This window comes from Triticum urartu, chromosome 2 (assembly GCF_003073215.2).
Source record: "Triticum urartu cultivar G1812 chromosome 2, Tu2.1, whole genome shotgun sequence".
In the NCBI taxonomy this organism is placed as follows: Eukaryota; Viridiplantae; Streptophyta; class Magnoliopsida; order Poales; family Poaceae; genus Triticum; species Triticum urartu.
In genome coordinates this window covers 210,546,277-210,567,114 of record NC_053023.1, presented here as the reverse complement: position 1 = coordinate 210,567,114, position 20,838 = coordinate 210,546,277, and positions in this window count along the sequence as shown.

The window sequence follows — 20,838 nt, the reverse complement described above, 5'->3', positions numbered from 1 at the left end:
AAGATCTGGCCGGGGAAAAACCTCCCTTAGGGCTGCATCGTTGCAGATGATGGATGGAGCGATCGAACCTTTTGGCGGCGACACAGTGGAACTCTCAATGAAAGCACCAATGTGGGTGTCAAAACCGACGGATCTCGGGTAGGGGGTCCTGAATTGTGCGTCTGAGGTTGATGGTAATAGGAGACAAGGGACACGAAGTTTTACCCAGGTTCGGGCCCTCTTGATGGAGGTAATACCCTACGTCCTACTTGATTAATATTGATGAGTATGGGGGTTAGAAGAGTTGATCTACCACGAGATTGTAATGGCTAAAACCCTACAAGTCTAGCATGTGTGATTATGATTGCCTCTATGGACTAAACCCTCCAGTTTATATAGACACGGAGGGGCCTAGGGTTGTATAAAGTCGGTTACAGAGAAAGGAATCTTCATATCCAGACGCCAAGCTTGCCATCCATGCCAAGGAGAGTCCCATCCAGACACGGGAGAGTCTTCTATCTTGTATCTTCATAGCCCATTAGTCTGGCCCATGTCCAACAGGTCGGAAGCCCGAGGACCCCTTAATCCAAGACTCCCTCAAGGGGGTCCCGAACTGTGCTTCTAAGGATCAAGGGTAATAGGAGGCAGGGGACACGATGTTTACCCAGGTTCGGGCCCTCTTGATGGAGGTAATACCCCGACTTCCTGCTAGATTGACTTTGATGAGTATAGGGATTACAAGAGTTGATCTACCTCGAGATCGTAATGGCTAAACCCTAATTGTCTAGTTTGTATGGTTATGATCGCCTCTACAGACTAAACCCTCCGGTTTATATAGACACCGGAGGGGGCTAGGGTTGTACAAAGTCGGTTTACAGAGAAAGGAATCTTCATATCCACATGCTAAGCTTGCCTTACACGCCAAAGAGAGTCCCATCCGGACACGGTGAAAATCTTCCATCTTGTATCTCCACGGCCCATTAGTCCGGCCCATATCACATAGTCCGGACGCCCAAGGACCCCATAATCCTGCACTCCCTCGAGGGCCATGTAGAAGAAAGCTAGAAGTCTTTGCGCGAAGGGAACGGTGGTAAGGACAATCCACGGGATTCCAAGTCATCATTGCTCTCTAGAGCTTGTTTCATCAACTCGTGGGATTGTGAGGTTGACGAATATTCATCGGTACCTACACAAAAGAGAAACAAACCAAAGAAAGTGTGGGCATGGTAAATGTACACATCATCCATCATGATGTGTATGTGAACTTGAGAGTTAGCACAAGATAAGCAATGCTCAAAGAAATTGGAAGCATGGTATTTGAACATGTCATCCATCATGAAAGAATAGTTATTATGCATGACACGATGGGGACACGAATTGAGAATGCAAGTATATGGCACATCAATAGTGTCGGTGTACAAAAGTAGGGGCCTTTCTTTACCCCTTTACTTGTGCACGGGCGGTCGTAGCCACACCTACGGCCATGCTTGGCGGGGCAGAGGAATGAAGGGTACGAGGCTGCCAAGGCAGCACTCAAGCCAGTGGCATGGAGAGTAAAGGGACAAGATGGACCTCCCCCGGCAATACTCTTGTCGGGAGGGCCTATGTAGCCCCGGCAAGAGCCTTGCCGGGGCGACTTGCCCAGCACCAACAAGGCCACCACCCTTGAGCCTAAGAGTTCTGACACCATCGACAACATCGAGACCAAGACTCAGGGGCGCCCGCATGGTGGCATGCATATCTTTGTGAAGACCAAAGGCCTGCGAGTCTAGATAAGCACCAAAAGACCCCCGGCAAGATCCTTGTCGGGGAAGACCGAAGACCCCCGGCAAAGATCCTTGCCGGGGACGGCCGTGAGACCCCGACAAGACCCTTGCCGGGGGTGTTTGCGGGGCCATGGCCAGGCCCGCACCTGCCAAGGTTTCGCTGCCCCGCAGCCGTTCCGATGCGGCAACAAGCCCGCCCACTAGACAAGTGCCTGCATGGCAGCATGCAGCTTCTAGGCCAACTAGTCAAGCACCTGCGTGGTGGAATGCAGATCTTCGTGAAGGCCCTGTCGCCACACCAGCACAGCGACCAGCCAGCCAGCATGGTGCTGCATGCCTCGTCAGCCTGGACGCGCGTCGAAGCAAGGCGAGGCAGCGACGGACGGGACGAGCTTTGTTGCCGTCCCCGATAAAGCAAGAGAGCACGTAGGCGGCACATTAAATGTGTTTGTCCTATGGTGTCAAGCGATAAACTTGTACACTATAGATACTTTCGACCTCCCGTGTGCCACTGTGGCGACCCCTTTGACATATAAAAGGAGGCCCGAGGCGTACTGTGGAAGGAGTCGGACTTTTGGGACTGGGCACGCATTATAACTAGTCCAAGAACTGAAGAACACAAATAAACATAGACAAGCAGGACTACGGTTTTATGCATCATTTGCGGCCCGAACCTGGGTAAAAATCCCCTCATGCTGATCGCTAGACCCGCTCTTTAAATAACTCTTCACCCCGCCAACCGTAGTAGGGGTCCCTGGGATCCCATAGGTGTCGTTTTCCCCGACATATTTGGCGCGCCAGGTAGGGGGCGTGAGGCTGTGAAAATCTGGTCTAGAAGTTAGAGCATCGACTCCTTCATCGCGATGGCTCCAGAGAAGAAGAAGGCCCCAGCGCTCTGGTGCCATCAGCCAGGCGAGTAGTGTCGTCTGCAGCCGCAACAACCATCCGCGTGGAGACGAAAAGCTAAGTCACGCAAAACCTTGAGAAATTTCCTTTTTATAGGGTTATTTTCCTCGAAAGATTTTGCTCCTTGTATGGAGAACCTGCACACAAAGGAACCCTTCCGCTATTGGCAACGCCCTTGTTCTGTTTCGAGTCCGCTCAATAGTTCGAGCGGCTGCGCCGAGAACGGCGAGGTGGCTTGCCCGGCAGCTAGCGCCCCCAGCAGGCTGCTAAGGATCCGTTCCTCAAAGCACCATGGCACGGGTTTACATGCCGGTAAACCTATCCAATTAAGCGTAGGGTGTGTACATACAAAGAAAAATCAAACAGGAAGATAGCATGCACTATTTCGAAATACTGCAAAGTTATATTACATCTGTGGTTGCCGCAGTTCTGACTTAAGATAAAATTATCTTGGGCATGAACTCACAGCAGCAATGAGGAACGGGGTGGCTTGTCCCGGCGCTGGCCTTCCAACCTCTTGACTCCGTCAATGCAGCTGATGATGGGCTCGATATGCTCTTCGAGTGCCTTAAGGTCCGCATCCTCTGTCAAACTCTCAAGCGCATTGGCGAAGTCGACGCTAGGGTTCCAGAATGCCACCTTGGTGAGCACCTTGGTCAGGGTGCCCCGGCAAAGCTTCTGAGCCTCATTGGCTAGATAAGTTGCCCGACTGGAGCGGAGCTGCTCCAGGGTGTCAAGGACGCGCTCAAAGAACAAAGTCAGCCTGGCACTGGGGCTTATGTTCACCTCCTGGGAGTACCTGAAGTCTGGCATGCCCATGATGGCTAGCTACGTGGTGAGCCTCTCCGCAACGTCGACAAGGCGGCTGGTCCAGAGCTCCGTGCGGTCCACATAGTCGTTGTGGGCAGCGACGGCGTTCTGCGCCAGCTGCCTCTCGTCCTCAAGGGCCTTGTTTAGGGTCTCCTCACGGGCCTTGACCTCTGAAAGCGTCCATTCCAAGGTGTCCAGCTTCAGTTTCAAGTCGTTGATGGAATCCCTGGCCTCGGAGAGCAGCTTGGTCTTGTCGGAGATGGTGACCTGCAATTCCGCTAGAGTGCAGTTGCTCATGTCCTTGTCCTTCGTCAGCTTTGAGATCTCCTCCATCAGCTCCTCCCGCTCCAGCTCCAGTTTCTCCACCTTGCCGACTTGGTCCAGGGCCAGAGCATCAAGTGTATCGTTGTGCTTCTGCTATAGCTCCTGGGTCCGCTTCACGACAAGCTTCTCGATCTCCTCGTTCTTGCCGTGGAAACTGGTGGAAAGCACATATTCACGAGCAACATGGTCTTCCTCCTGGGTTTCCAGTAGAGCTTGTTGCTGCCTTCTGCCAGCTTCGTCCTTGGTGGCATGTTCCTTTGCCGCCTCTTGGACCTTGTCGATGTCAGCCTGCTTCAGGAGGAGCTCTCGCTTGCGCTCGTCCAGCTGATCCTGGGCGGCCTTTAGTTCTTGTCGGGCCTCAGCGAACCAAACTTGCGTCTGAGCGACGCGCTGCAGAAAGTATGCTTCTGCCATGTCCACTGTCGATGTAAAAACCGGCGGATCTCGGGTAGGGGGTCCCGAACTGTGCGTCTAAGGCCGATGGTAACAAGAGACAAGGGACACAATGTTTACCCAGGTTCGGGCCCTCTCTATGGAGGTAATACCCTACTTCCTACTTGATTGATCTTGATGAATATGAGTGTTTCAAGAGTTGATCTACCATGAGATCGCAATGGCTAAACCCTAAAAGTCTAGCCTGTCTGACTATGATTATGAGGATCTCTGTCTACGGACCTAGCCCTCAGGTTTATATAGACACCGGAGGGATCTAGGGTTACATAAGGTTTTTTACAGAGAAGGGAATCTTCATATTCTGATGCCAAGCTTGCCTTCCATGTCAAGGAGACTCCCATCCGGACACAGGTAGAGTCTTCGGTCTTTGTATCTTCACAGCCCATCAGTCCGGCCCATGTCTAATAGGTCGGACGCCCGAGGACCCCTTAGTCTAGGACTCCCTCAGTAGCCCCTGAACCAGGCTTCAATGACGAGGTGTCCGGCGCGCAGATTTTCTTCGGCATTGCAAGGCGGGTTCCCCTTTCCGAATACTCCAAGATAGTCTTCGGACACAATGAACGTGTACGGATCTGCAACACAAGTACCACACACAACCGCAGAGAATATAATATTGCACGAGTCCAATCCGCTGACAACTTTTTGTAATGTGACATCACATTTGCTCGGTCATTATTTCGAACCGTTTCTTGTCCTGCCGTTCCATGTTTTGAGGTGCGGTTTCTATTGGCACATCCTATCGAAACAGAGATCGTGTCCCCTTTTTGCGGGATTCTCATAAATACGGGTGTGGGTAACCCAACTGTTCCATTGGAATGATCCCTTCGGAATAGGCAGGTTTTCAGGCTTAGGAGGAGGCGTTCGATATCCGTTGCCTTTATAAAGGGGCCAAGGGCCATCTTATTTTGCGCCTACACTTTCCTCAGCCCTTCCAACTTTGAGTTCTAGCACCCGAGGTTCCACTTTACTGCTTCAAGCTGCCCAATCATGTTCGAACCCAGCTCACAGGGCCGATGGGTGGCTTCCTCTGTTACAGAGGAGGACATTGTTAGCTTCGTGCGGCCAGATACCTGACCGCGGAGATCCCCCACAGGCTTCCTGCTCGAGGACAGGTTATTCCTACTCTCAGATCCGGCGAGAGGGTTACATTCATCTCCCACTTCCTGTGAGGTTTGACTTTATTATTTTACTACGGACTAGATTTTCACGATCTGGCCCCAGATTCTTTCCTTCACATCTCGAAGTTCATTATCACGTGCGAGGCCTTTCTCCGTATTCCCCCACACTTCGGCTTATGGCTCAAGACCTTTAGTGTGAAGCCGAAGGTAGTCGATGGGGAACAAGCGGAGTTCGGAGGTGCTACTGTAGCAAGCTTACCAATGCTCCCTGGCCAAAAGGCTCTTTCGCCGAAACTCCCAACCTATGGCAGCGGGAGTGGTTTTACGTCACCGAACCCCGCAGTACCAAGTGGGCGGATATACCTGCGTTTAGATCTAGCTCTCCGTTACAGCTTGCATCATGGATTAATAAGGGGCTAGACTGGGGATGAATTGACAAAGTGCAGACTCTACAGAGCCGCATCCGCCGCCTCCTTGAGAAGGACGTCGGTCTTATCAATGTGGTTCAAGTAATGTTGGTCCGCCGGGTTTTGCCGTGCCAGTGACGGTCTCTCCGTATGTGGGAGTTTAATCCGGAAGGACCACGAACCCTCCAAGACTTCTTCGATACTACACACAAAGGAATGTGGAAGTTGTTTTTCGGGAAACGAAAACAGTGGCCGGACACCACCGAGGACATCGGCCTCGACCGCAACCATCCAGATACCTTGGTAAGCGCTCGACTCCCGAACAATTTCTAGCTATGTGTGTCGTAATGCGATACTGATCACACTATCTTCTTCTAGGGCTGGATAAAGAAAGCAGAGCGAATTAGGTGTTCAGCCCCCCTTCCCGAAGATTCAGCGGATCCCGTATTAACAAGGATTCTGGCCCCGGCACCATACCAGATGCCTGTGAAGGAGGTAAAGACGGAGAGCAGGAGGACCGAAGGTGGCCTCCATCCCGAAGGTATATTAGACGTTGTGTCCGGGGAGATCAAAATCCCATCGCCTGGAGACAAAGGTAAAGGAGAAGCCAACATCCCTTCTCCTCATGGTAAGAAAAGGGCCGCCTCTGAAGGTCGGGAGGGAAAGGCTCCTAAACGAGGCAAAATGCCCTTGTCGGGCGGCTCAGGCTTGGAGGACGACATCATCGCGCAGTACCACGGCGAGGACAAGCCTTTAGCCAAATCGTAAGTGAACAAGGGTGTTTTAAACATATCATGTTCCTCTCCTGTGACCAAGGTAACATCTAGGATATATGTTTTTACAGCTCGGAACACAGTCTTCTTCAACAATCTTCTTCCTCGGGGGATCTCCTCCTGGAGATGATGGAGAGCGAGACGCCTCCACCGGTCTCCTCGCCCAATAGGGCGGACGACTTTGAGGTGTCGTACCGGAGGGTCTCTACTAATCAACAAGTGGTGCAGGGGATGATGAAGACTCTACCCGAAGGTGATACTTTGGTAGCCCAGGGCCCGGGGCCAAAAAAAAGGCCCCGGGCTGTCCGGCTTATAGCCGGAGACAACTCCAGGGACAGATAAACGGATCCCTTCAAAGGGAGGTCATACTGCTACAGCAGCTTCCGGAGATCCAGAAGCGCCGGATATATTGACGAACATGCTGCGACATGCATCCGTCTTAGAGGACCATCATACCTTGATGGGTACGGTGGTTGAAAAGGTTCTGTGCATGAAAAGCGGATTGAATGAGGCCTTCACAAACCTGCTCAAACACTTCAAGGTTTGTACTGTGATGTTTTCGATTGTGTTTTATTCACAAAATGCTCCTGTGTATAGATAGTAGCCCCTGAGACTCTGATTGGCTTCCCAAGGGAGGCGATCAGAGGATCAAAAAGATATGCCCAAGAAATAATTTGACTAATTGGAACACAGGCTGTTACCTCCCTGGCTACTGCCCGAACCACAGAGGTTGCAGATCTGCAGCAGAAGATTGAAGAAGCGGATGACGACATCACACTTATCAACAGGCAGCTTGACGAGGTGCAAGGTATGTTTCTGGGGCAGTCAGGATATGTATGTATGATAACATGAGCACGAAGCTAGAATTGTATACTGAGACACGCATAACTACAGATGATGCTGCCACAGTGGAGGTCCTTCGGGCTGAACTTACCCTTGCCAAGGAGCAAGCCCGGATGAGTAATTTGGCTGCCAATAAGGCAGCTGACGAGTTGAAAACCGAGCAGTCTGGTCGGCGCCAGTGTGAGGAGAGAATTTCTATCATGGCGCACGAGCTAGAGAAAACCACTGTCCAGTGCAAATTCCTTGAGAGGGATAACAAAGCCAAATTGGCCGATCTCGACAAGGCCTTACAAGAGGCGAGCGAAGCATGGTCTGAGTCTAGAGCGGCTCGGGAAGAGATCCGGCAAGCTGGGGAGATAGTGGCTGGTAAGCCTTTCTTATTACAGACTAAATTCGGTGATCCGAAGTATTCCCCGCTTAACCAAATGTGGAGCTCTTCAGACGCATTCTTGGACCTGCCGAAGAGCGCCTCCGATGCGGCGCAATTTTACCAAGTGCAGGAAGGGTGTGCATTGGAGAAACTTTTTTGCTCACAATTCGGCGTGCCAAAGCATCCGCTGTTACTGAATGAGCAAATGGCCCAGTGGGCCGAGCTCCACAGGGTATCCGGTTCTGCCATGAAGGACGTCATAGTCCGGCTGTGGCCTACTGAGCCAATTCCGAATAGTTATTTTGGTTTGGTGCAGCGACTTGTTGATGCGATGCCGCGTATCGACGCCATTAAGCGTTCAACATGCATTGAAGGTGCACGGATGGCCTTTGCCCGTGTCAAGACATACTGGGCGAAGATGAAGGCCACCGACGTTGCGGCGGAGAGTCCACCTGAGGGCAAGGACCATCACGCACCAGAGCATTATTTCAAGGACGTCTTAGAGGGTGCCCGCTTGATAGAGGGTCAGTGCTCGAAATGCATGATGTTTGAATGAAATGTGTTGAAATTGTAAAAGACAATATTATGATAATATTATGATATTCACTTAAAAGCTTTGGTTCCTCCTGTGTGGCTGTTTTTGTATAATCTGAAAGTTTTCTAGTCGTCGGCTTCAGCCCCCTTGTAGAAAATATGGGGGTGTTCAGAAAAGCACTTGATCACTCTTAACCTAACGTCTTGGTCCATGAAGGAGGTGTCAATGCGGCGAACTAGGCAATTGGACTATAGGGCATTAACACTTTCACTTAGCCATAGGAGTTTTATGGTGGGTCTATGATATAGACCCTGGTATGTACGCGGTTACCCCAATATGGTGTGTTACATGTATGACCTGAAGAAAGGTCGTTCGTGTAATACGGAGGGAATCGTGAAAGATTCTGAAAAGTCATCGAGTGGTTGACCAGCTCTCGCCACATCATGATAGTCAGTTTTCGGCTTTCTCTACTGAGGTGTTTGACCGGATGAGCCGGAAACACAATCGCAGTAGTTCTCCCTTTACTACCCTAGCCGATAGAGCGGAACGTAAGGTAGTAAGCACAGGAGCCGAGCAACCCAACTATTGACCCAAGACATGATTCGGAGTTGATGCATATAAGGCCAAACTTGTGACACCGAAGTATGTTGTAAAGTTGTTCGGACTTGTTGGCAACTCTTTTTGTTCCCATCCTGATCCCCTGGCGAGTTATGTCGGGGTGCGTGTGTGAAATAACCAAAGGAGCAAAATTCAGTTCTTTAGAGGAAAGTGAATACTGGATACGGATTATGTTCACTGGAACCTGAGTGATATTTCAATCGTAGTTTTGTATATAATAACGCCACAACCCTGACTATTTGACATGCCAGGGGTCGACGGCTGAGGAAGAAGGCACTTTACAGGCTCGCAAAATAGAGAGTGTGGTCTACAAAAAGTTGTTTTGGACCTCCCGTCGCACGTCTGCGCCGCCTTTCCTCGATGAAGGGGCTCCTTAAAAGGAGTAGCCTTTGGGTGAATGTACAAACCTGAACTCCGATGAACAGTCCGCGAGTCACCTATGGTAAAGGATAATGAAAAAGAAAGGGTAGTTACAAAAGACAAAAAACAAGGAGGTTACGGGAGTACTTGTAAGCCCGTCCGTATTGTGCTTCCGATGATGCCCATGGTATTTTAAGTGCATAGTTATGTATGCGCGGTACAGATTTCGCAGGTGTATGAGGCGGGTGGCGGAAGCCGAACTGCTAGTCCTGCTCCAAAATTGGTCGGTCCTGCTGAATGGAGACCAGCGGCTTAATGGCCGACAAGGCATGCGGTTTAATAAGACCGCTTTGTACTTCGGCTGAAGTAACCATAGTATGATCCTCAGTCCTGAGGGAGTGCTTCACATGCTCCCCTGTAGAGTTGTGTGTCACGTATACCATGTTCACTGTTTTTACTTTGGGGGGAAATTGCTTCTGACCCCCGGTATTTGGTTGGTCAATCTCTTTATCATCGCTATCACCGGGCGGCCTCTTCCCCTTGTGTTCGGCGTTGACCTTGCCGGCCTACTTGAAGACCCAACATCTTATGTTGGTATGATTAGCTGGTTTATCGGGGTTGCCACCGCCAAGCCCTAAACTCTCTCGGGAGGACTGATCTGGAGTCCGTTCGGGGCTCCGGAGAGGGGAATCTGTCGCCATCGTCATCATCAACCATCCTCCATCACCAATTTCATGATGCTCACCGCCGTGCGTGAGTAATTTCATCGTAGGCTTGCTGGACGGTGATGGGTTGGATGAGATTTATCATGTAATTGAGTTAGTTTTGTTAGGGTTTGATCCCTAGTATCCACTATGTTCTGAGATTGATGTTGCTATGACTTTGCTATGCTTAATGCTTGTCACTAAGGCCCGAGTGCCATGATTTCAGATCTGAACCTATTATGTTTACACCAATATATGAGAGTTCTTGATCCTATCTTGCAAGTCTATAGTCACCTACTATGTGTTATGATCCGGCAACCCCAAAGTGACAATAGTTGGGACCACTCTCGGTGATGACCGTAGTTTGAGGAGTTCATGTATTCACTATGTGTTAATGCTTTGGTCTGGTACTCTATTAAAAGGAGGCCTTAATATCCCTTAGTTTCCAATAGGACCCCGCTGCCACGGGGGGTAGGACAAAAGTTGTCATGCAAGTTCTTTTCCATAAGCACGTAAGACTATATTCGGAATACATGCCTACATTACATTGATGAATTGGAGCTAGTTCTGTGTCACCCTAGGTTATGACTGTTACATGATGAACCGCATCCGGCATAATTCTCTATCACTGATCCATTGCCTACGAGCTTTCCATATATTGTTCTTCGCTTATTTACTTTTCAGTTGCTATTGTTATCATCACTACAAAACACCAAAAATATTACTTTTGCTACCGTTACCTTTTACCACCATTACCACTACTATCACATTACTTTTCTACTAAACACTTTGCTGCAGATATTAAGTTTCCAGGTGTGGTTGAATTGACAACTCAGCTGCTAATACTTGAGAATATTCTTTGGCTCCCCTTGTGTCGAATCAATAAATTTGGGTTGAATACTCTACCCTCGAAAACTGTTGTGATCCCCTATACTTGGGGTTATCAAGACTATTTTCTGGCGCCGTTGCCGGGGAGCATAGCTCTATTCTTTGAGTCACTTGGGATTTATATCTGCTTATCACTATGAAGTACTTGAAAGACGCTACAACCAACATTTATCCCTCAACTATGAGGGGAGGTAAGGAACTGCCATCTAGCTCTGCACTTTATTCAACTTCTGTTTTGAGTAAGCTTGCGACACCTAAACCTGCTTCTGCTATTAATTCTGATATGTTGCATGTTATTGATGATGCCACTTCTGCTATGCATGATACTGATGATGAAACTACTTCTATGCTTGATACTACTGTGCCACTTGGTGAATTTCTTGATGAACAACTTGCTAGGGATAGAGAGAATGAAATTATTGAAACTGGTAATATTGATGAAAGTGATGATGAAGACTCTCCCCCTAGATATGAATTACCTGTTGTGCCTGAGGGCTATGTTATGGATGAAGAAACTGCAAGAGATTTTCTTGCTTGCAATGATAGGAGTGATCTTAAGAAACTATTAGCTAAGCTAAAACAGAAAACTTTGAATGCTAGAATTAAATATGATCCTCCTTATGCTACTTCACCTATCTTTGTTACTGATAAGGATTATGATTTCTCTGTTGATCCTGAGATAATTACTTTGGTTGAATCTGATCCTTTCTATGGCTATGAATTTGGAGCTGTTGTGGCACATCCTACTAAATTAAATGATATAGCTACCATGTTCACCAATGATGAGAAAACTCGCTATTATTATATCCTTAAATTATTTCCGTTCTCATTAAAGGTTGACGCTAAGATATGGTTTAATTCTCTTGATCCTGGTTGTGTGCGTAGTGCCCAGGATATGATTTGTTACTTCTCTGCTAAATATTTCTCTGCTCATAAGAAACAAGCTGCTTTAAGGGAAATATATAATTTTGTGCAAATTGAAGAAGAGAGTCTCCCACAAGCTTGGGGGAGGCTTCTCCAATTACTTAATGCTTTGCCTGATCATCCTCTCAAGAAAAATGAAATAATTGATATCTTTTATAATGGACTAACCGATGCTTCCAGAGACCACCTGGATAGTTGTGCTGGTTGTGTTTTCAGGGAAAGAACACCAGATGAAGCTGAAATTTTATTGAATAATATGTTGACTAATGAAAATAATTGGACACTTCCTGATCCAATTCCTGAACCAACTCCGAAGAAAAGGGGTATTCTATTTATCAGTCCTGAAGATATGCAAGAGGCAAAGAAATCTATGAAGGAAAAAGGTATTAAAGCTGAAGATGTTAAGAATTTACCTCCTATTGAAGAAATACATGGTCTTAATTTACCGCCTATTGAAGAAATACATGGTCTTAATAACCCGACACAGGTAGTAAAGGTAAATTCTCTCTATAGATATGATAAAGCTGAAATCCCATTTACTAAGTTTGATAGCCCATGCTTGGATGAGTTTGATGACTTTATGTTTAAACAAGAAAACTTCAATGCTTATTTTGGTATAGAATTAAAACGCAATGCTGATATCCTTGAACACTTGGGTGATTATATGGCTAATGTTAAAGGTGAACTAAAACTTATTAGTAAACATGCTTCTATGGTTACCATTCAAGTAGAACAAGTACTCAAAGCTCAGAATGATTTACTCAATGAATTGAATAGTAAGAAAAATTATAATGCTGTCAGAGTTATGAGTAGAGGTGGTAAAATGACTCAGGAACCTTTGTATCATGAGGGCCATCCTAAGAGAATTGAGCAAGATTCTCAAAGAAATAATATTGATGCACCTAGTCCTTCTAAGAGGAAGAAGAAGAAAAATGATAGGACTTTGCATGCTTCTAGTGAACCTGTTATTGACACACCTGAGAATCCCAATGATATTTCTATTTCTGATGCTGAAACACAATCTAGTAATGAACATGAACCTAGTAATAATGTTAATGATGATGTTCATGTTGATGCTCAACCTAGCAATGATAATGATGTAGAGATTGAACCTGCTATTGATCTTCATAACCCACAATCAAAGAATCAACGTTATGATAAGAGAGACTTTGTTGCTAGGAAGCACAGTAAAGAAAGAGAACCATGGGTTCAGAAACCCATGCCTTTTCCTCCTAAACCATCCAAGAAAAAGGATGATGAGGATTTTGAGCGCTTTGCTGAAATGATTAGACCTATCTTCTTGCGTATGCGTTTGACTGATATGCTCAAAATGAATCCCTCTGCTAAGTATATGAAAGAAATTGTTACAAATAAAAGAAAGATACCGAAAGCTGAAATTTCCACCATGCTTGCTAATTATACTTTTAAGGGTGGAATACCAAAGAAATTTGGAGATCCAGGAGTACCAACTATACCATGCTCCATTAAAAGAAACTATGTTAAAACTGCTTTATGTGATCTTGGAGCCGGTGTTAGTGTTATGCCTCTCTCTTTATATCATAGACTTGATTTGAATAAGTTGACACCTACTGAAATATCTTTGCAAATGGCTGATAAATCAACTGCTATACCTGTCGGTATTTGTGAGGATGTGCCTGTTGTGGTTGCAAACGTTACTATTTTAACGGACTTTGTTATTCTTGACATTCCCAAGGACGATAGTATGTCTATTATTCTTGGAAGACCCTTTCTGAATACTGTAGGGGCTGTTATTGATTGCACCAAAGGCAATGTCACTTTTCATGTTAATGGCAATGAGCATACGGTACACTTTCCGAAGAAACAACCTCAAGTTCATAGTATAAACTCTATTGGAAAAGTTCCATCGATTATTTTTGGAGGTTTTGAATTTCCTCTTCCTACTATCAAGAAGAAATATGATATTCTTATTGTTGGGGATGTGCATATCCCCGTTGAGGCAACCTAGTGTTATTCGAAAATTCTCCGGTTCCAAGTTATTCGAAATGAGTTTGTTAACAAGACCTGATCAACCTTGTTAGTGGATTCCTGTTGATGAGCATGAGATGGATGAATTTAGAAAACACAACTCTCTGTACCCTCTTTTTACTTTATGTTATTTGGTTGAAATGAAGCAAAAATAGTATATTTTGTCTGTTTTCTGACAATGCAATAAAAAATACCCAGAAAATAAAAGTTCTCCAAATGCCCTAAAAATTAAATATGATTTTTTCTGGAATATTTAAGAATATCTGGCACTGAGAACACAGCAGGGGGAGCAAGCACCTGGCCACGAGGGTGGAGGGCGCGCCCCCTGCCTCATGGGCCCGCGGTGGCTCCCCTCCACTTATTCCAGCTACCACACACTCCTTTTTCCTCCCACAAACATCACTAACCAGCTCAAACCCGAGTCCAAGCTCATTTTGCTGCCATTTTCGATCTCCTTGCTCAAAGCACCTCTCACAAAACTGCTTTGGGGGATTATTCCTTGGTATGTGACTCCTCCAATGGTCCAATTAGTTTTTGTTCTAGTTCTTTATTCATTGCATATTTTTGCTGCTTAGGTGACCCTGTTCTTGAGCTTGCATGTCAAATTTATGTGGTCAAAAGTAGTTTTGATGCATGATATTGCCTCTAGGCACTTGTAGGAGTAGTTGCTATCAATTTTATTGAGTTTGGTTCACGTTTATTTTGAAGTTACTAAAAATTCAGAAATTTTTCAGAGGAAGAAATATGTTTCGGAAAATGTACCAAGGAGGTCCTTCAAGGAAGCAAGGACCCAGGCTCGCAATACGCGATGCCGGCGATGAACCATCGAGGGAAGCTCAAGTGCGGCCTTGTGAATGGCCTTCAGAGGACTTTATGGATCAATCAGGAATCAAGGAAGAATTTAACGCATATGTGCGTAATGCTGATCTTGAGAGCTTCGAGGCAGATAAGTGCCGCCAGTACCACTATCTCACTGATTCCTTTGTGAGAAGGTTTGAATTTTCATCACCACGCAATTCTCAAACTATCCTGTTTGATCTTTATGAAAATTCTTGTACTATGGACTTAGAGGATTTTAATACTGCTTGCAAACTTCCACAATGGGGCAGCACTAGTGAGCCTCGCAAATATGAGTTTAGAGATTTTCTTGCTACTATAACTGTGGGGGAATCTAGAGATATAACACAGGCTACCATAGGGAGCATTCATTTTCATGCTATACATTATTTTTCTCTCTTCATAGGTAGATGCATTAATGGTAAAGATGAAGCATGTCACATGTGTGTGCCTGATCTTAGCGTTCTCAGGAGTGCTGTATTAGGAGATAGACATTATAATTTGGGGGCTATCGTTGCACGTATGTTGCATAATAATAGATTTAATGGAGATTTCTTCGGTGGAATTTATGCAACCCGTCTAGCTAATTTTCTTTATATACCCATACGTGGGTATGATATTGAGTTGCCTCCTGTTTAATTAGATTATGAGGCCATGGTTCGTCATCAGTTTGTTGAGAGGAATGATCGGTTCCTCCAGTACAGACTAATCTTTGACAGATGACGCACCTATCATGTCGCTCTCCCTGCTCCTGCTTTCTTTGACTCTCAGGCAAAAGGGAGATATGTTATAACCAGGGAGGAGGCGGACGAGTATAAGAGGAGGACGGAGACAGCCCGTCTCCAAGCGGCAACTCATGAGGCAATAGCTGCTGCATCTCAGTACGACCCCAGCTACAACTTTGGATATCCGCCAGGCCAGCCGTGGCAATAGACCAACTTAGGCCAAAAGCCTAAGCTTGGGGGAGTATGTATTTCTCACCGACATTACATTTATGTTCACACACTCATGCTAGGTGTCGGTGCTCATACTTTTTCATTGTATCATCCATGCTAGTTTATTTCTTTTTTATGCTTTCTTCTTGTGTGTTTAATAAACTTTAAGAAAAACAAAAAAATAGTTGTATCTTTTAATTAGTTTACTTTCCATGCTTGTAGTAGTAATTAAGAAGAAAACCTAAAAAGATTTCTCGTTCTTCTTTTGCTTGTTGGGAGCTTTCCCGTGTAAATAGTTTTATTTCTTTTCTTGTTCTCTGGGGGTCGATAGGAGAAGACTATTATGAAAATGTTAAAGTGGCTCTTATATGCATTATTGTTGATCTAACAAAGAGCTCATATTACCTTGTATTCTCTCTTGAATTGAATGCTTGCAGATTCCAGCTTAGTCCAATGCACGTGCACCATTATTATTATCCACACTATTCGGTCATGCAAGTGAAAGGCAATAATGATGATTATATGATGAACTTATTGAGATGAGAAAAGCTGGTATGAACTCGACCTCTCTTGTTTTTGTAAATTTGATTAGTTCCTCATTCCTGATTCAGCCTATTATGAATAAACATGTTTGCAATGACAATTAGAGATTATAGTTGCTTATGCCATGCTTAATTAGCTAGGAGCTTATAATGGTTTACCTTGCGTGCCAACATGCTATTAAAATGATTGTGATGTGGTATGATAGGGTGGTATCCTCTTTTGAACGATTCGAGTGGCTTGGCTTGGCACATGTTCACGCATGTAGTTGAAACAAAATCAACATAGCCTCTATGATATTTATGTTCATGGTGCATTATATCCTACTCATGCTTGCATTTGGTGTTGATTAATTTTAATGCATGTTCATGACTGTTGTCGCTCTCTAGCTGGTCGCTTCCCAGTCTCTTGCTAGCCTTGACTTGTACTAAGCGGGAATACTGGTTGTGCATCCAATTCCATAAACCCCAAAGTTATTCCATATGAGTCCACCATACCTACCTATATACGGTATCTACCTGCTGTTCCAAGTAAATTTGTATGTGCCAAAATCTAAACCTTCAAATAAACATTATGTTTTGTATGCTCGAATAGCTCATGTATCAACTAGGGCTGTCCGTATCTTCCATGTTAGGTGGGTTATTCTCAAGAGGAGTGGACTCCGCTCCGCACTCACAAGAAAATGACTGGTCACCGGGATGCCCAGTCCCATGCTTTATGCAAATCAAATTAAAATAACTGCAAAAAAAACTCCCCCGGGACTGTTGTTAGTTGGAGGCACTCGTTGTTTCGAGCAAGCCATGGATTGATGCTTGTTGGTGGAGGGGGAGTATAAACTTTACCATTCTGTTTGGGAACCGCCTATAATGTGTGTAGCATGGAAGATATCGCCATCTCTTGGTTGCTATGTTGACAATGAAAGTATACCGCTCAAAATATTATTCATATCTATTTCAAAACCGAGCTCTGGCACCTCTACAAATCCCTGCTTCCCTCTGCGAAGGGCCTATCTATTTACTTTTATGCTGAGTCATCATCCTCTTATTAAAAAGCACCAGTTGGAGAGCACCGCTGTCATTTGCATCCATTACTGTTAGTTTACATTGAGTATGACTTGACTAGATCTCTTTTACCATGAATTACAATGTCTAGACAGTCCTTGATCTTTCAAGGTGCTCCGCATTTATGTTTTGCGGTCTCAAAAAGGGCTAGCGAGATACCATCATGTTATATCATATCATGATTGTTTTGAGAAAGTGTTGTCATCCAAGATCTATTATTATTGCTCGCTAGTTGATTATGTCATTGATATGAGTAAACATGAGACCTATATGTTATTGTGAATATGGCTAGTTCATAATCTTTGCTAAGAACTTGAATGCTGGGTTTACATATTTACAACAACAAGAGCAAACAGAGTTTGTAAAAGTTTTTCTTTATCACTTTCAGTTTATCAACTAAATTGCTTGAGGACAAGCAAAGGTTTAAGCTTGGGGGACTTGATACGTCTCCGTCGTATCTACTTTTCCAAACACTTTTGCCCTGGTTTTGGACTCTAAATTGCATGATTTGAATGGAACTAACCCGGACTGACGCTGTTTTCAGCAGAATTGCCATGGTATTATTTTTGTGCAGAAATAAAAGTTCTCGGAATAACCTGAAAATCAACGGAGCATTATTTTGGAATATATAAAAAATATTGGAAGGAAGATACACGTCAGGGGGGCCTCCACCTGTCCACGAGGGTGGGGGCGCGCCCTAGCCCCCCCCCCCCCCCCCCCCCCGCCCGGGCGCGCCCCCTGCCTCGTGGGCCCCCATACGCTCAACCGACCTCAACCCTGACTCCATATATTCACTTTCGGGGAGAAAAAAGCCAGGAAGAAGGATTCATCGCGTTTTACGATACAGAGCCGCCGCCAAGCCCTAAACTCTCTCAGGAGGGCTGATCTGGAGTCCGTTCGGGGCTCCGGAGAGGGGAGTCCGTCGCCATCGTCATCATCAACCATCCTCCATCACCAATTTCATGATGCTCACCGCCGTGCGTGAGTAATTTCATCGTAGGCTTACTGGACGGTGATGGGTTGGATGAGATTTATCATGTAATCAAGTTAGTTTTGTTAGGGTTTGATCCCTAGTATCCACTATGTTCTGAGATTGATGTTGCTATGACTTTGCTATGCTTAATGCTTGTCACTAGGGCCCGAGTGCCATGATTTCAGATCTGAACCTATTATGTTTTCATCAATATATGAGAGTTCTTGATCCTATCTTGCAAGTCTATAGTCACCTACTATGTGTTATGATCCGGCAACCCCGAAGTGACAATAGTCGGGACCAGTCCCGGTGATGACTGTAGTTTGAGGAGTTCATGTATTCACTATGTGTTAATGCCTTGGTCCGGTACTCTATTAAAAGGAGGCCTTAATATCCCTTAGTTTCCAATAGGACCCCGCTGCCACAGGAGGGTAGGACAAAAGATGCCATGCAAGTTCTTTTCCATAAGCACGTAAGACTATATTTAGAATACATGCCTACATTACATTGATGAATTGGAGCTAGTTCTGTGTCACCCTAGGTTATGACTATTACATGATGAACCGCATCTGGCATAATTCTCTATCACCGATCCATTGCCTACGAGCTTTCCATATATTATTCTTTGGTTATTTACTTTTCAGTTGCTATTGTTATCATCACTACAAAACACCAAAAATATTACTTTTGCTACCGTTACCTTTTACCACCATTACCACTACTATCATATTACTTTGCTACTAAACACTTTGCTGAAGATATTAAGTTTCCAGGTGTGGTTGAATTGACAACTCAGCTGCTAATACTTGAGAATATTCTTTGGCTCCCCTTGTGTCGAATCAATAAATTTGGGTTGAATACTCTACCCTCGAAAACTGTTGCGATCCCCTATACTTGTGGGTTATCACCTGTTCGCCAGGGCTAACTTGCTCGTTTTCTCAATCGTCCTATTCGGCAGTTCGTTCGTCAGGATCTTCTTTGTCTTCGACACCGTCCGGAGTGTTATCATCTCACGTGCCGGTGTTGCTGTCTTTGCTGCGGCGTGATTTAGAGCGGCACCAATGACGCTGGCGCTTTAGTTCTGTCTTAGGAGGTTCATCCTCAACTGGATTCTCTTTGTCATCGCCACTATTTTCTTTTGGTGCATCCACCATGTATACGTCATATGAGGAGGTGGCCATCCATCGTCCGGTGAACGGCGGGTTTTGGGCCTCCTCTTCTCCTGCATCGTTGTTCATATCGTCGATGTCTTCGGAGCCATAATCGAGCATGTCAGTTAGGTCCTCGACAGTGGCTATGAAGTGGGTGGTGGGTGGGAGACGAAATTCTCTGTCATCAGCCTCCAGTTCGAACCAAATATAATTCGGCTGAGAGTCCCCTGCCTGGGATAGATTTTTTAGTGCGTTTAGCACGTCGCCCAAAGGCGAGTGTCGGAAGATGTCCGCGGAGCTGAATTCGGCGCTCGATGACCGATCATGCTCGACGTACGTGGACGCACAAGGTTCGGAACCTGTAGCCGGGGACGAGCCCATGGTTCCAGTGAGACAGATGTAACTTGAAGTTAGGTCTGTGTGCGGCTCCAATGTCGTTGAGTCTGCGGCTTCCGCGGCGGGATTGAGCTTCTCGTCTTCGGATGGCGCGATCTGCTCCAGATCTAGGGCCAGAGCGGCTACAGGTACTATCTCCTGGGTATGGTCCGATGACAGATTTACGTCATGTTCATCGTGGTGGCAGGGAGCGGCTGCCATGGTCTCGAATCCGACGAAGATCAAGTCTCTGCGGATTTCCACGACGTAGTTCAAGCTTCCAAATCTGACCTAATGGCCAGGGGCGTAGCTTTCGATCTGCTCCAGATGGCCAAGCAAGTTGGCCTGCAGTGCGAAGCCGCCGAATACAAAGATCTGTCTAGGGAGGAAGGTTTCCCCTTGGGCAGCATTGTTGTAGATAATTGAAGGAGCCATCAAACCTTTTGACGACAGCATAGTGGAACTCTCAATGAAAGCACCAATGTCGGTGTCAAAACCGGCGGATCTCGAGTAGGGGGCCCCGAACTGTGCGTCTAAGGCCAATGGTAACAGGAGACAAGGGACACAATGTTTACCTAGGCTCGGGCCCTCTCTATGGAGGTAATACCCTACTTCCTGCTTGATTGATCTTGATGAATATGAGTGTTACAAGAGTTGATCTACCACGATATCGCAATGGCTAAACCCTAAAAGTCTAGCCTGTCTGACTACGATTATGAGGATCTCTGTCTACGGACCTAGCCCTCCAATTTATATAGACACCGGAGGGATCTAGGGTTACATAAGGTCGGTTATAGAGAAAGGAATCTTCATATTCAGACGCCAAGCTTGCCTTCCATGTCAAGGAGAGTCCCATCCGGACACGGGTAGAGTCTTTGGTCTTTGTATCTTCACAGGCCATTAGTTCGGCCCATGCCTAATAGGTCGGACGCCCGAGGACCCCTTAGTCCAGGACTCCCTCATCCACGGTCGCCGTCCTAGAGTTCACCTTATCCTGGCGGGCACGGCGGAGCACCTGAAGCTTCTGGAAATTGGTGCTCATGGCCCAGAGGAGCTGGTCCTCTTGGGAACCACCACTGCTGGCGCTCGGTTCGTCAACAACCTGGAGCCCGGCGGCGGCGAGGCCCTCATCGTCGAAAACCTCCCCTTCGGTTGGCACTATGGTGCTTGTCATCCCCAGG